This window comes from Ochotona curzoniae, unplaced genomic scaffold, assembly GCF_017591425.1.
Source record: "Ochotona curzoniae isolate NIBS_2020 unplaced genomic scaffold, NIBS_Ocur_1.0 contig_2599, whole genome shotgun sequence".
Lineage (NCBI taxonomy): Eukaryota > Metazoa > Chordata > Mammalia > Lagomorpha > Ochotonidae > Ochotona > Ochotona curzoniae.
In genome coordinates this window covers 11,032,668-11,050,084 of record NW_024465520.1, presented here as the reverse complement: position 1 = coordinate 11,050,084, position 17,417 = coordinate 11,032,668, and positions in this window count along the sequence as shown.

The window sequence follows — 17,417 nt, the reverse complement described above, 5'->3', positions numbered from 1 at the left end:
TGCTCACACAGATAATTGGTGGCCACATTGGGAGTAGAGCCTAAGTTAGCAGATGTCTGGTCTAGTCTGATGTTCTTAGTAATATACTATACCTTAAAAGCATACCTCCTTCTCTGGTTTTCTTGCTTTATATATCTGACTTCAAAACAAATGGAGTAAAGGTGGAGTCTTTCACACAACTGGATGCTGGACTTCCAGCCACCTCTGCACACTCCACATTGATGCTGTGTAACTTTCTGGTTTAGGTTCTTGTTTTCAGTGGCTTGTCCTAAGAGCAGACGTCCTGTTATGGCTGGTTCTTCTGAATTTTGCAAGGCACTTAATAAACTCGTTCAGCTGTGTGCCCTTACCTTACCTGCTAAATTGCCCCTGCAAGCCAGAGGGTTCTGGTTTGGCACTGCAGTATGTGAGTTACTTATTAACAGATTGAAAGCACGGGAGGTTTCTCTTTCATGTCTTCACTTCCTTGTTACTAGCCTACAGAGAACCAAGTATTTGAATTCAGCTTCCCGCTTCCCTCCCTCCACATTTAGTTGGAGACGCCTGTGGACCTCAGCACAGATCTGACTGGAGTGTTAATAAAACCTCTGCAAAATTATCCGTGGGGAGCTCTTGGAAAATCTATTGAGGTTTTTCAGAGGTCACAATCCTGGACCAGAAGTTAAGTGAGTTGATTTATGAAGCAATCGTATACAATTTAGTTCTCTTGACATCCCATTTTGTGTGTGTGTGTGTGTGTGTGTGTGTGTGTGTGCCGGACAGCTCTCTCTTAACTGTGATAAAGGAAATTTTTTTTTCCAACAATTTTCTTTGTAGAAATTGGTTATGCTGATGTTGAAATAGCATTATGCAAAGATTGTTTCTTTTTTTTCAGTGTAAAGATGATTTTGTATAGAAAGGAGGGTGTTCTCAGGGAATGGTGTGGGGAACTCTATTTGGGTATAGAGTGTCTGGAAGGATGTACAAGAGATCCTGACTGCCTGTGGACAAGGCAAGGTTGCACTCTTCACTGACTACGATGCTGTGCCTTTAGAATTCTTAGTTTTAAAATGATAAAAGAATAGGGAATACTATCTTCTGTCCCTGGAGTGCTAGAAGACAGGAGGAATCAATTTGAAAAAATCTCTGACCTGCCTCGCGTGTCTCATCACAGTTCACACTCAGTAATTTTTAAAACGGCATTCTTTACACTCTTCTGAGTTGTAACAGGGCTGGAGAGGCTTGTACAAGTTTTCATATTTTTCTTACCACTCCTGGAGCCTGGCTATTGGCTGCAGCCAGACCCGTGGGCCAATGGGAGGCAGACCCGTTTGACTCCTGAGCAGGGAAGGCTACCACGTTTCTTTGTTTTTCCTCCCAGGTTTTTCTGCTCACACAGAAAGCACTGTAGAGTGATCGCTCATATTTTCCTGAGCAGTGTCTGAATGTGAATATCACTAGAGCCTTTTTCTTAGTGGGGAAAAAAAAAATGAAAGCTTGTATACAAATGTTTTATTCTGAGCTATGGCTGCTATTGTCTTTAATAGGTAGTGAATTGGTATTTCTTTTGTTTACTGGGTAAATCATTAAACTAGTCTTGGAAAAGTGTGAGCAGAAACTCTGTGCAAACTTCTTTTTCATTTGGAAAATGAAATGTGAAATCTTTTATTTAGTGTCCAAGTTTCAGTCAAAAACAAAACCACAAATCAAGACCAGTTTTCAGCACATGGTTGAAGATTTCTCATCTCAAACTTGGCAGAGTAAATGAAAAGTATGTTTTCTCACAGAATTCTTATGGCAATGTTAACTTGCATCTGGAAAAAAATAATGCATTAGAAATATACGTGGATACAAAATCTGAAAGCTTAAAAGAGCACTTAATGAAAGTTCTCATCCATCTCTTCCTCAGTGTTTCAGTTCTTTCACAGATCAACTGTACTACTTCTGGCATATTTTTTTTTTTTTTTTTTTTTTTATTATTATTTTTATTATTTTTTCATTGGAAAGGCGGATATACAGAGAGGAGAGACAGAGAGGAAGATCTTCCGTCCGATGATTCACTCCCCAAGTGAGCGCAACGGGCCGATACTATGCCGATCCGAAGCCAGGAGCCTCTTCCGGGTCTCCCACACGGGTGCAGGTTCCCAAAGCTTTGGGCCGTCCTCGACTGCTTTCCCAGGCCACAAGCAGGGAGCTGGAAGGGAAGCTGGGCTGCCGGGATTAGAACCGGCGCCCATATGGGATCCCGGGCGTGCAAGGCGAGGACTTAACCACTTGCGCCACCGCGCCGGGCCCCTGGCATATTTTTAAAGACATTGTATATGCATATGTGCAAATATGCCCATATCTTTTTTTATCTTTAAAAAATAAAATAGTGGGCCTGGCATGCAGTGGCCTAGTGGCTAAAAGTCTTTGCCTATCACTCATCAGGATTCCATATGGGTATCGGTTCTAATCCTGGCAGCTCCACTTCCTATCCACAACCCTGCTTGTGGCCTGGGAAAGCAGTTGAGGACAGCCCAAAGCCTTGGGACTCTGCACCCGTGCAGGAGACCTGGAGGAAGTTCCTGGCTTCTGGCTTCGGATGCGCACAGCACTGGCCATTGCGGCTGCTTGGGGAGTGAACCATTGGATGGAAGATCTTCCTCTCTCTCCTCCTCTGTATGTCTGACTTTGTAGGGGTGAGTGCTGCTGCAGTTAAGTTGCTGTGTAAAACACTTGCCTTCTATCTTGGTGTGTTGGGTTCCAGTTTTAGATCTGTCGGTTTCAGCACCCTGGCCCTGTGCAACCTTGCATGCAGCACGCGATGGCTCAAGTGTTAGAGTCCCAGTTAACCGAGATGAGAGAGTGGATTAAGTTCTGAGCTTCTGGTTTTAGGGTAGCATCCCCTGGCTGCGGCAGACATGTGGGGAGTGGACCAGCAAAAGGAAGATCTTTCTCTGCCTTTCAAATTTTTAAAATTAATATTTAAAAGAATTGAACGATAGTGCACTAGTCACATGATTTGGCATTTTGTATTTCTCGACAGGTTATTGTGTATTGTTCCTTATCAATTTAAAGAAACTGCTTATTTTAAAAATATTTCAGTTGGCAAAAGTGTGCTGTATAAAACATGTTTTAAAGTTTGTATACATTTGAAATGATTGAGATAATTGGCGTTTATGTCACCTATAAATCTACTCACACTTTTTTTCTCGTGAGACATAAAATCTCTCATGTTAACTTTAAAGAATACAGGTCATTAATTGTAGTAATCCTGCAGTAGATCTCAAAATTATTCTTCTGCTGAAATAAGATTTTTTTAGCCTTTGAGTAAAATTTCCTTTTTGCCACATGGCCCTAACCCACTCCATTTTTAAAAACTCTAATTCTTCATAAAACTGATAGCGTGGGGCGTCTGCCGTTTTGTGCCTGGCTTGTTTATTTCAGCATATTGCCCTCTAGGATCATGTATGTTGTTACAAATGGTGCGATTTTCTTGGGGGGGATATTATTCCATTGTGTGTATATTGCATATTTTTTAGTTTAGTGAAAGGTTTGGTCTATTTGACATTTTTTGTAGCTCTTTCATGCTCATCATTGATGGTCATTATTTCCTTCATTCTGCTTATACTAACTTTGAGTGAAGTCCTTGCTTTTCCAGTTCGTTGAGGTACAGAGGTCCTTCCCTTTCTCTCGCCCTCCTTTCTCACATGCTTATTTTGGGGAGAAGTGTGAAGAAAATGCTACCAGGGGCTGGCTCTGTCACCAAATGCCTGCTGTGGCCGGTGCTGGAAGGGGGTTGAAGTCAGGACACGGCTTCAGGAACCCAGCTGTTTGAGTTATCATGACTGCCTATCTGGGTCTGCATCAGTGGGAAGCTGTGGTTAGTAGCTGGATGTGGGATTTGGTCCCCGGTACTCGTAAGGTGGGATATGAGCGTTTGAACTGGTATTCTAACCGAAACGCTGTCCTAACCAAAAAGTTTTTTTTCTGTTTCATTTGAATTTTATAAGTTTATTTGAAAGAGATCTGATTCACTCCCCAATGCCTGGAGTAGCTGGACCTGCTCAGTGGCTCACAGGATGGCATCAAGGCAGCATCTTGAGCTGTTTCCCAGAGTGTGCATTGCTAGGGAGCTGGGACTCGAACCCAGGCACTCTGCTATGGGGTGCAAATATTGCAACTGACGTCTTCATTGCTGTGCCAAATGCCTGCTTCCCCCTTCTTTTTTAATGTAGACATTGACTGTCAAGAACTTCCTTCCCTCTTGGAACATGCTTTTGTTACATCTCAAGTTTTGGTTTGTTGTACATTAATTTTCATTTATCTTGAGATATTTTGAAATTCCTCCTTCAATTTCTTTTTTTACCTATTGCTTGTTCAGAAGCACATTGTTTAATTACTATGTATTTTCAAATTTTCCAACAATACCATTCCTATTTTAGAGGAATTCCAAAATTCCTACCCACTGTGGTTAAAAAAGATCCATGGTATGATTCCAGTCTAATAATGTTTGTTAAATCTTGGTTATGGCCTTACATGATCTTTTCTTAAGAATGTATATCCTGGTTTTGGATGGAAAATGTCTGTTTGGCCCCGAGGTAGTTAAAGCCTGATGTTGCCTTGTTCCTCTCCTGTTTCCCTGACTGTCTAGTGCTGAATAAAAGGTATTAAATAAGGTTTTGCTATTGTGTTATAGTTCATGCCACTTCAGGTTTAGTGCTATTTGCTTTATATACTTAGATGCTTCCATGTTGTGTGCATATGTGTGTACAAACGTTGTATTGTTTTGACTAATTGAGCTTCTCTCTACATAGTGGTTTTCTCTTTTTTTTTTCTCAGTGTGCATAGCAAGATTTATGTGTGTGAGAGAGAGAGAGGTCTCTTGCTATAGTGATAGGAGATCCAAGCGAGGAGGGACCCGAGACAATGGTGAAAGTGCTGTCTTTCATGTACCATCTCAAGGAGAGGGACGAATGAGTCACCCAAAGGGCAGAAAAGGAAAGAAAAATGGTTGAACATGGTACTTGGCGCTCTAACATGGGTGGCAGGAACTGAGGCGCTGGATGTTGCCTTGGGTCCCCGTGGTGTGTGCCAACAGAAAGCTGAAATTGGAAGCAGAGCACGAAACTGACGTGGGTATGTGATGTGCGTTACCCAGTGTCTTAACTACAGTCCCAAATATTGTGTTTACAACATTTCTTTAAAATGAGTGCAGTGGAAAGAAATTGTAGTGGATTATTTGTCAGTTTATAAATATCAGTTTCTTTAGGATGTGTTTTGGATGCTTTATTTTGCTTGATGATGTAATGTTTTTTCTTGATTTTTTTTTTTTAAAAAGATTAATTTTTTTTGGAAAGACAGATTTATAAAGAGGTGGAGAGACAGAGAAAGATCTTCCATCTACTAGTTCACTTCGCAAATGGCTGCAAGGCCAGAGTTGAGCCGATCAGCAGCCAGGAGCCAGAATCCTCCCCTTTGGTCTCCCATTTAGGTACAGGGCCCCAAGGTTTTGGTCCATCCTCTACTGCTTTCCCAGGCCACAAGCAGGGAGCTGGATAAGAAGTAGAGCAGCAAGACATGAACAGGCCCCCCTTGTGAGATCATGGCATTTGCAAGATGAGGATTAGCCAATTGAGCCATCAGTTGGGCCCTTTTCTTGTTTGTCAAGTGGAACTTACATAGTATTTATAGACAGGCTTTGTCTAGTAATAACATTTACTTGTCAGCCCATTGAGATTCTGGACAGGGCTATGTGGAGTGATAGAGACCTTGTACAGCTGGCCTGGCGCTTGGGTTAGTAGGTCAATGAGCCTGGCCTCTAAGTCTTGGGACTGGGCTTGGATACTGGATCTATAGGGTGGACCTGTTGATTGTATTTGTGAATGTGGACCTAAAACCAGTGTTCACCTGTGGCAGCCTGAGACATGCACCCACAGGGTGTTCTGTGAAATCTGGTCTGTTGGGGTTGATCTGTTGCAAGGATCTTAGCCTGAATCTACAATGACTTGGCTCAGCACTGGAACTTGTCTGGTACCTGAGTCTGCAGGGGTTGGCTTGGTCTTGTGGCAGCCCTGAAGACTGAACCTGGGAGCTGGCCTGGCACTGGGACGATTCTAACTCTTGGTGCTACTTGGGCCTATCGATAGTCTTGGGATACTTGGGTGAATCTGGTGGGTTCCAGGCTTCAGACCTGCCTACAGACTGAGTATAACATAGCATTCTGGAACCTTGTGCTGTGGGCCCTGAATAGAGCTGGAGAGGCCTGGAGGCTCAGTTGGCATACTAGCCCAGAGTTTGGAGCTGTGAGTTCCCTGTTGCTTCTGCGTTTTTACCATGGTGGGCCTGTTAGCATTGCAGTCTGTGGCTCACCACCCTCTTCCTCTGTGCAGAGGGTATCTCCATGTTGCACTGCCTGAAATTGTGGAAGGGGTGATATAGGAAAGGTGAAACTCTTCTTCCTATTTACTATGGCTTCAAAATCAATTTTCTGTGCTATTTAGGGTCTTTGTCTCTTGTTTCCCTTAGCTGTCATGAAGGCATTTCTTTGTGAATGGATAGTTGTTAAAACTGATTTGCTGTCACAAATGATTTGATTATTTGAAAGGCAGAGACAGAGATGCAGAGGTCCTCTGCCTACTGCTTTACTCCTCAATGGCCACAGCAGCCAGCTCTGACCATGCTGAACCTAGAAGCCAGGAATTCTGTTCTGGTCTCCATGTGGGTGGCAGAGGCCCAAGTATCTCCACGATTTTCTACTGCCTTCTCAGATGTGTTAGCAGAAAGGTAGATTGGAAGTGGAGCAGCTGGGACTTGAACTGGGACTCTGATATTGAATGCTGGCATTGTAAGCTGTGATTTAACCCAGTATATGACACCCTCAGCCTCTGGGTTGATTTATTTATAGAAAGATGAACATGGAAAAGTTCTACTCTAAGGCTGGCATGATGGCTCAACTGGCTAATCCTCTGCCTGCAAGAGCTGGTATGTCATGTGGGTGCTGATTCATGTTCTTCCGGCTGCTCCACTTTTTGTTTCCCCATATACTTTAAAAAATTTTTTTTGATATTTGATGATGTTTACATAGTTATTACGGTGGGAAGGGTTGAGGACTAGGGAAAATTGGGAGAAACTGCTTTCCAATTTTTCTTTTTCTTCTTCTTGTATCTGGGGGAAGTAAGGAGAGAAGAGAAGCTGCACCCAGCATCCCAACTGTCTTAGTAATTGGGGCTGGGGAACGGCCACCCATTGTCATCCCAGGGTCCAGTCTGTCTCACATCCCTTTCAAGTTCTCTTACACATCATTGGCATTGAAACCTAGCTCTGCCCAATGGACCCTACTATCCAACCCACATTTACACTGACAGGTGCTACTGCCTGTCTGCCCAGGCCCACCCATCCCTCCCACCTTGCCCTGATTCTCATGCTCTCCACTGGGAGAATGGTGCCCATCAGAGAGGTGCCCACAGTTTTCCTATTGGGCCAACTCCCAGTCCTGGATCTTACTCTCTCCAGGTTGTTCTGCCGTCTTGCTTGACAGAGTATCCCCTGGTCCCAGCATTTGCCAGCTGATGCCCAACCATCCTGTACTTACTCTGGCTCATGCATACACCAGGGGTACAATTGGTCAGCCCAGCCTGGCTCTACCCCAGTGCATTTCATGTGCAGGCCAACAGGTGTTATAGCCCTGCCCAACCTGGTTTGCCCATCAGTTCAGTTCTTATGCTCACCAGTAGGAGCAGTGGCTCAGCAGGAGACCCCCTACCTCCCACAGCTCCCCTACCAGGTCTAAAGTGTTCTAATGAAAGCTGAATTGGAAGCAGAGTAGTGGGGACTCAAACTGACTCTGGTATGGGCTGCCAGTCCCACCAGCAGCTAACCACTCTGCACCAGAACACTGGCCTCTGGCAGCAGATTTAACTGACTTGGGGAAAATCCATTGAGGATACCAGCATCTACACATTTCGACTATATGATTATCATTTTGCTCATTATTCTTATTTCTTTCTGGAATAAGCCTTTTAAGTTATGGCTCCAGCTAGGATTTATCTCTCTGACATTTTGTTTGTTGCTCTTTAGGCAAAAACTGATGCCTCCTGAACATGTCCGGTACTTAAGGTGAAACATCCTATTAAAGTGTTTCTCAGGGATCCATCTTTTAAACCTCCATCCTTACCTATTTTATTGTCCTGTACTAACCCAAGTTTATTAAGCCTGGTAGCCTTATGACCTTTTTTTTTTGTTGTTGTTGTTTAGATTTACTTGAGAGGCAGAGTTGCAGAGAGGGGCAGACTGGGAGATCTTTCATTTTCTGGTTCACTTCTCGAATGGCCAGGCTGCAGCCAGGAGCCAGAAGTGTCTTCTGGGTCTCCCATATGTGTGGCAGGGTCCCAGGTATTTGGATAATTTTGCACTGCTTTTCTCTCCAGGGCATTAGTAATGAGCTAGATCAGAAGTGGGGCAGCCAGGACATGAGTGGGCACCCATATGGAATGCTGGTTTCACACGTGGTAGCCACTAGGCTAAATACCTTGCATACGCCAGGATTCCATATGGGCACCAGTTGGTGTCCCGGCTGCTCTGCTTCCAGCTCCCTGCTTGTGGCCTGTGAAAGGAGCTGAGGATGGCCCAAAGCTTAGGACCCTGCACCCTTGTGGGAGACTTGGAAGAAGTTCCTGGTTCCTGGCTTGGGCTCAGCTCCAGCCATTGTGGCCTCTTGGGAAATGAACCAGCAGATGAAAAATCTTTAGCTCTGTATTTCCTTTTTGCTGTAAATTTGCCTTTCCAATAAAAATAAATTAAACAGCCCTCAATACACATTTAATAACATTATATATATAAAGCAGAAAATGATATAATTAATTTGCATTTCAATGCTTGATAAAATGGGAAGTCAGTTGACAATATAATATTTGAACCATATGATTAATAAGTTTAGGCTGGTAAATATACAAAGATCACAGTGTCTAAAAAATTCAGAATGCATATTAAAGATACATGTAGAAAACTTACAAAAATGACCTTAAACTCTGACCAAGCAAGTCTCAGTTATCAAAGAATTGGCATCACATAGACTAATTCTGAGACCACAACAGAATTAAACTAGTAACTATAACAAAAAATAACTGATTAATTATAGAAATGTGTTTCAAAATAACACTTGTGTTCAGTGTGAAACTGTAATGGAATTCTGAAAATATTTTTAACTGATAATAAAAATACCATGGGTTAAAACTTGGGTTTGGGGCAAGCGGCTAAATAATCATATCAGAAAAGAAGAAAGCCTCGCAGAAAAAAAGTACAAAGCCTTAATTATTGTATATATTTTTTTCTTATTTGAAAGGCAGAACAATTGAGTTAGAGGCAGATCTTGAATTTGCTGCTTCTCTCCTGAAATGGGTGTGACAGCCAGAAATGAGCCATGATGAAGCCAGGAGCCATGAGCTCCTTCCCAGTCTCCCGGATGGTTGGCAGGGCCCAGTTATGTGGGCTGTCTTCTACCTTCAAAGGCACATTAGCAGGAGGTTGGCACAGAAGCAGATCATCCACTATCTGAACTGTGATATGGAATGCCAGCCATGTGTTACGTTAACCCACTAGACCACAACATTCGTGCCAATGCTGTAATTATAAAATAGACGACCAGTCAAAAATTTCTCAATAAGAGAAAATCCAAGCTCAAATGGATTTATCAACAAGTTTTATGAAACATCCAAGGAAATTTCTAGCTTGTATAAATTCTCTTAGGGAATAGAAAGTCATTTTATGAAGCTGTAACAATCTGTTGAGTGGCAGGCATTGTGGCATAGTGGTCAGATCGGTGCCAGGGATGCCAGACTCCCACACTGGAATGTCTGGGATGGAGTCCCACTCATGTTTGATCTACTTTCTTGCTAATATGTCATGAGGCAACAGATAATGGGCCGAATACTTGAGTTCCTGCTATCCACATGGAAAGCCTGGATGATAGACTTGGCTCCTGGCTTCAGTCTGGCCTAATCCTGGATGTTGCAAACATTAGGAGAGTGAAAGATCTCATTCTCCCCCTTTCTTTTACTCTCTCAAATAGATACGTTAAAATTAAAAGCAAAAACCTGTCAAGGAACTGGTTCCATGGTGTTGTAGGCCAGGCCTCTGCCTGTGGCACCGTCATCTCATATGGGTACTGGTTCATGTCCCAGCTACTCCACTTCTAATTAAGCCTCCTGTTTGTGGCCTGGGAAAAAAGTGGAGGATGACTCAACTCTTTGGGCCATATAGGATGTTGGCATAGCAGGGACAGCCTCATCCACAGTGCCACAGTGCTGCCCCAGAAGAGAGTTTTCTTTATGATAAAGAATATTTCCAAATAACCTTCAGCAAACATTACACTCAAAGCTGAAACATTAGAAATGTTCTTTTTCAGGAGCATTAAGCTCTATGTAGGATTATTTTTCACAGGTTGATATTGTGTTCTGTCCTAACTTTTCCGCCTAGCTTTATATCCTGAATATTGTCCTACGCTCATTTATAAATTCTTTACACAGTTGCCAATGTATTTACACAATAAATAATGCTGTCATGGTAGTTGTATATTTAGTTTTCTATTTTTTTTTCTGAGTCAGAAAATACTGTAATGAATATTTTGATCTATTCATTGGACCTATGTCTGTTTCTTCTGGATCTGTTTCCAGCAGATGAGTTATTGGGCCAAGAAGTACCAACACTACAAAGCTCTGTTTACATGCGAGGTATCTCAAAAAGTTTGTGGAAAATAGTATTTAAAGAAAGTTTGGTGCCAAAAATTTCTGAAATTTGTGCAGTCTTCTCATAAGATGCATTTTCTATGTTCTTACTGAAATCTTCTTTCATGCATAAGATTTCAGAAGCATGCACCCAAATCTTTTATTACCATTTTTAATCTCCTGTTGCCGTTGTCCATGCAGTTATTGAAACGTTCTTATCCCTTGTTTCAGACTTCGGAGCTGCCCTTTGAAATGCACCATCCACCTCTCTTTGGAAGGTGGTTTGCATCTCAGCTCTATTGCAGGGCATTTTTAGCTCTTGATTGCTTTAAAGAAAAGAAAGCACACCAGCAACTTGGGGTTTAGTGATGTCTCCTGTAAGCCTTAAAAATTGAACAAAGTACCCTTTTATTTCTTTCCCTTTGTGTGCATAGCTGGGAGGGGGGCTAAGCTGTGGAATTAGCCTGTTTGCCGAGTCTTTTAACAACCAGTTTGGTGCTGCTTGGAGACCTGTGGGGAGAGGGGGAGGAGGTCTTGGTGGGGCAGTCTGCCTGGTGGTGTGGGGCTGCTCTGGACGTGACTCAGTCTTTGGAACTGCTTTAGCAGAGGGAAAGGAGACCAGCCTTTTTCCAGCTCACTCCCTGCTCTGTAATTTTTCCTTAAATTAGTCAAGAAATGAGAGAGGAATAACTTTTCTTTGGAAATTTGGCTCTATATGCATTTAGTTTGACTTCCCAATACTTAGGGGTTACTAGGTGCAGCATTTCTAAATTACTATGCTATGTGTTAGAGGCTGTGATGAACAGGATATGTGTGTGTGTGTATAAAGACTTATATTTATTTATATGAAAGAGTTGGTAGGAAGGAGGGAAAAATGGAGGAAAGGAGGGAGGGAGGGAGAGAGAGAAAGCTACAATAACTGGAGCTGGGGAAAATGAAGCCAGGAGCCTGTTCAGAGTCTCCCACATGGGTGTCAGGCTCCCAAGCACTTGAGCCATCTTCTACTGCTTTCCCAGTTGCGTTAGCACATAGTTGGAGCAGAAGTGGAGCACCTGGGATTTGACTGATTATCCCATGGGATGCCTGCATTGCAGGTGGCACTTTAACTTATGCCACTACCAGCTCGTAACTCAAATTATCTTGTTAAGAGATTTTCCCTATGCTCTCCTTTTTCTAAATGATTATCAATTTTTAACTATTACTGTCAGGGTCTATTAATCTGGCCTTTCATCTTTCCATAGGCTTAAAGAGAAGGAAATGATCACTTCTGGATATAAATTCTCTGTGAATCGTGTCTCAGTTAATTTTGTGATTTCCTAGGGTTATTTTAAGTTACAAAGATGAATGGATTAGGATGTTGGGGGAGAAGTTGCCCATTATCTTTACCAACACAATGCTGAAGATTGAGGTTGGGCACATTCGAAGTATTCTTCTGCTCTGTCTGCCCCCTTTATGTTACAAAGATGAAACAGCTTAAGCCAGGGGTTGTGCAGGCTCATAGGAGACAGCATTAGTTGCAGGCAGGACTGGCGTGTTTGAATTCTAGTTTTTCCATTGCTCCTTGGTAGGAGCTGGTTATTTCTTTTCCAATAGCAAGGTGAGTTTACGCATTATGCTTTACTCTCTTCTGGCTACAGTCTGCCTCCCTGTTAGTAATTTGGAGAAAGCCTCAGATGGTTTTTACAATGATGTCTGATTAGAAAACTTGGCCTTGGTGTTTTTGAACTTGGTGCCAGTAGCTCACTCAGATTTCAATTCAAGGCAGCCTCTCACCATTTGATACCAAAAGGACTGGTGCTCTGCTCAGATCAGCTTCAATCCATTCCTTCCAAAGGCTGCTGGCTAGAACGGCAAAGTAATGCGGTCTTACAATCAATACAGTTTCATTTCTTCATTTTCTTCTGTCTTTTCTCCTTGGTACATGGTGGAATTGGATTGAATGGTAGAGAGGAGAGGATCAGAGTTCTATCATGATTCACCTCGAGGCCTTTCTGTAGGAAGGTAGAATGCCAGGTCAGAAATGGTGCTGGAAGGGGATGCAGCCCTGATGTGGAGGCAGGGATGTGGAATTGCAACTGACTGTGTCCTATTCTGCTAAATTCAGGTTTAATTTTTTTTTTCTGAGTGACGATTTATTGATTTCCACTGTATTAACTTTAAAAACGGTATGAAACTGACTGCAAGGAAGGGAACGGTAATTTTTAAAAGGAAGCTAATGGTGAAAATACATCACCTCTGGCTTCTGTCGGCATATCACCTTAGAGCAAATCGACTTTTTTTTTTTTGTCTGTTTGAAACAAAGTTCTCCAACTCTTCAACCCTGGGATGCTGCAGGTTCTCCCGGTAATGTCCTTCCCTTTGGTTCAGTCTCCTGGGCCAGAGGTGAAAGTGCTTTCAAAAATACTGCCATTTGCCCAGCACAGTGTCATTGATTGCATCCACATTGAGTTGGAACCCAGTAGACCCAGTAGTAAGAGGCTTCTGTGGGACCCAATTGAAATGCCCTCGTGTGGTAGCCTTCATGTCCTTCGATGGGTTCGTTGACCACATTTTTAATGGAGACCATGGGCAATTTCTCAATCTGCTCTTTGTGCCGATCCACAGCTGGTCTTGTTCTAGCTTAAAGGTGAGTCTCACTTTCCCTCCAGACTTACTGTGCATGCCAGACAAGGGGACTGTGGACAGGTGCTCCTGGACACCTTTAACTGACAACATCACATCTTTGGGTTTTAAGGACGATTTTTGAAAGGACAGATATAAATGAAAATATTTTATAAACTATAAGGTGATTTACAAATATTACTCAGAATATAAAGGAATGGGAGTAGGAATGTTGGTTGTTGCACAAGAGAATGAGGTGTGATAACAGTGCAGAGGAGGAGGAAGAAATAGCAGTCAGGGTGATATGAGCAATGAAGACATTAACTTCTAGGTTATTTTTAAAATCTTTATTATTATTATCATTTTATGATACAGTTCCATAGGCTCCTGGGATTTCTCTTATCCCCTCCCCAATTCCCTCCCTCAACACTGAGTTCTCCTATATCATTATGAAAGTATAGTTCTTCATACACAGTCATATATCCATCATTGCAGGCATGGACAATGGCCGAGAGTCCAGCAACAACCTAGGTTATTTTTTTTAAAAAGCATTATTTAATTTGAAAGGTAGTATTAGGGGAAGAGACACATGAACAAACATCTTCCATCTGCTGGCTTACTCCTCAATGGCTACAATGGCTGAGGCTGGGCCAAGATGAGGTCTCCTACATAGATGGTCCCAAGTACATGGCCATCTTCACTGCTGCTGCTTTCCCAGGTGTATTAGCAGGGAGATGGATTGAAAACGAAGCAGTTGGGACCAGAACCAGCACTCATACGGGATGCCAGAATTGCAGGCAGGAGCTTAACTTGCCGTGCTACAACTCTGGCTCTCCTCCTACAGGTTCTGGTCTCCTGCAGAGATAGAAACACTAAGTGGACTAGTACCATGTACAACTAGGAACAAAACTGATTTAACAATAAGTCAATAGACACATTCACACACTAATGTGGGCCTCCCAACACAGAGAAATACCCATCATGAGTGGGCCAATAGGTTGCCTGTAAGTGGGACAAATGGGTGGGAAAAGCCAAAGCAGGAAGGTCTGTCCACAAGTAGTCTATGATGGAACAAGAGTTCTTTGCCACCTTAAACTTGTTGCTATAAGAAAGTGGGTAATATTTAATTGTATATACAAAGGGGCTGGGTCTTTGCAGGGGCGTGGTCCTAGATATGACAGGTATATTCTGGGGGAGGTGAGTGAATCAAGACAAAAGTTAGAGATGTGGTTACGTTGGAGGGCAATGAGAATTCCAGAGTATGATGAAAGTAAGTTTTGGTGTTTGCTCAAGTAGACCTTCAGCAGAGTGGAGGAATCCTTTCGATCAGATCAAAGGACCTGGATGCAGCATATGTCTAAGGAATGCCCAAGTAAACAGTTACGTTTTTGAGCTCAAGACCAGACAAACACTTGTCCAAAGTCCCCCCATCCACATGAAATCACTTGTTGAAACAGAACAGAGATATCATGACAGTCTGTTGCTATGCTGACGTATTTTACCAATCAGGACTCTGGTTACCAGTGGCAGCATACCTAATTCAGAGTACATAAGTTTTAACTAAAAGTTGCAGGGACAGATGTAGTTTTAGGAGTTGTCTTTAAAGACATTAAAATGTTTCTCTCCACTTTTCTAGATTAGAATTAATTTTTCAGATTTTTGTCTTGTGCTGACAAAATAGCCACCTTTAGGTTTTGAGGTTTGTATTGCCACGCTTCAAGTCCAACAGAAGTGGAGATTTCTCTTTCTGATAGCTCAGACTTGTGTCTGGGGGCTGGGTGAAAGTGGCGATTTCTTTTTCCGGTAGCTCAAACAGACTCGTGTCAGGGGGCTGGGTGTTTGGTGCAGTCATGAAGCAGCCACTTGGGAATGCCACGTCCCCTGTTGGAATGCCTGGCTTGAAGCCCGGGTGCTCTGCTTCCCGTGTAACATCTTGCTAATGTGCTGCTCGGGAGGGAGCAGGTGCTGTCTGTCACTGTGGGAGGGCTGGATGGAGTTCTGGGCTCCTGGCGTTGGATTGGCTGTTGCAGGCATGTACGGAGTCAACTAGCAGATGGAAGATCTTTGTCTCTTTTTTATGTGTGTTTCAAATGAAAATAAGTAAAAATGTAAAAAACATAGGTGATAGGATTGATAACACCTAAATCTCTTGAACAGAAAGTGGGAAAACTTTCTCAGAAAAAACAAAAACTTAGGTGCTATTTCCAGAATAGGTGGGGAAAATGAGGTGTTTATTACTAAGGGAGGCTTTGGTTAAGTAGGTGTAAGTGTGATAATTTTTACAAATAAGATTCAAATATGTATTTAAAAAGCAGAGACAGATCTTATGTGCTGGTTCACTCCCCAGATGGCTCACAGCAAATGTGGCTGGGCCAGGTGAGGGCCGACAGAAGCCAGGATGTTGGGCCCTCACCTGTGTCATGGGTGCCAGGGGCCCAAGCACTTGAGCTACTTGTGCCACTCCAGGCGCAGCAGGGATTGGAAATGACAGGGTTGCAGGAAGCAGCTTAACCTGCTGTGGCAAAATGAAGGTTTTCTCTCCCTAGCTCCCAACGATCTTCTTTTGGTCAAGTTTTATTAGTCTTGGCAAATGATTATTTCTCAAAAAACGATTTCCTGTTTTTCTTAGTTCAAAGTGATACTCTTGGATGTCTATTTCTTTGTAATTGGTTTTATTACCATCTTGGTAGTTTGATGTTAATTTTTGTCAGGAAACCACAAGAGAGCCGGGCACTTGGGCAGAAGCTGTAGCATTTTTTTTTTTTGTGAGCTTGTTTAGGGAGACCCATCGCATCAATTCCAGGTCATTGATTTTTGTTGGAAATGAGTCACTGGGGCTGGCACTGCTCATTCGAATCCTGGTTGCTCCACTTGTGATCTAACTCCGATTAAAAAACTGCACTATTAAAGTCTTTATATATTTATGTAAAGTGGATAAAGCTGCTGCCTGTGCACTGTTCTTGTCTTAGTTGTTCTGCTTCCCATCCAGCTCCATGCTAAAGACCTGAGAAATTCGCAATGGAAAATGACCCCAATGATTGTGTGCTTACATGTAGGAGACTCGGATGAAGCTCCTGGTGTTGGTCTGGCCCAGCTTTGGCTGTTGTGGTCATCTGGGGAGTGAACCAGCATATGGGAGATTGCTGTTGTGTTCTATGACCCAGCTCCCCCTAACTTTCTAATAAGTAAATCTTAAAAACTAATGAATGTATATAATTATTTATGAAATATTAAAAATACTTTAATAGTGCAGTTTTTTTCTTTTATTTTGATAATCTTTACATAGCTGATTAAGGCACAAAGGGTCAAGGGTTACAGGAAAGTAAGACCATTGTTTGCACATTTTTTTGTGTGTTTATCTGGTGTAAGAGGGAAGATAAAGGGAGAAGCCCCACCCAGCCTCCCACCCATCCCAGGGTCCCCGATGTGGGGCATGCTCCGAGGGTCTTGCTCAAGTAGGTTTGATAGTTCAACAGTTCTGAATTGCTGCCAATCTCATCATTCCAAGCACGATGAAATCTCTCCAGAATCCACTGGCTGACATAGTCCACCTTGGAGTTTGTTTGCCAGATTTTCACTGTCAATGCTTGGCTGGGGTAGTTGATCAGTTTGCTCTGTCCTCAGTCCTCTGTTGTGGTACCAGCTGTCCTCTGCAGGATCCGATGGACTGCCATATCCTCCATGTGCACCTGGTTATACTGTCCTCTGCTCCCTCTGAGCTAGTGAGGAGGCTCAGCTTTGACACATTTAAAAAAAGAAAAAGCCAAACTGCACTCAGTTTTTTTTTTTTTAATTGGAAAGACAGAGTGACAGGTTGAGGAGGAGAGTCAGTTATCTTTGCTGATTTACTCCCCAAATGCTCCTAACAGGCAGGGATAGCCCTGGCTGAAGCCAGGGGTTAGGAACCCCATCTGTCACTCAGGTGGGTGCTTAGGTTATCACCTGCCTCCCAAATGCTGTCTCAGGAAGCTGCATCCCAAGCTGCCGAAATTTGAACCAGGAGCTATAAGGGAGACTGGCATCCTAAATGGCAGCTTACCTCATTCTGCTATAGCACCTGCTATGTATATATATTACAGTATATATAAAATTTCTTATATATAGAGAGAGATGTCTATGTATGCTGTATTG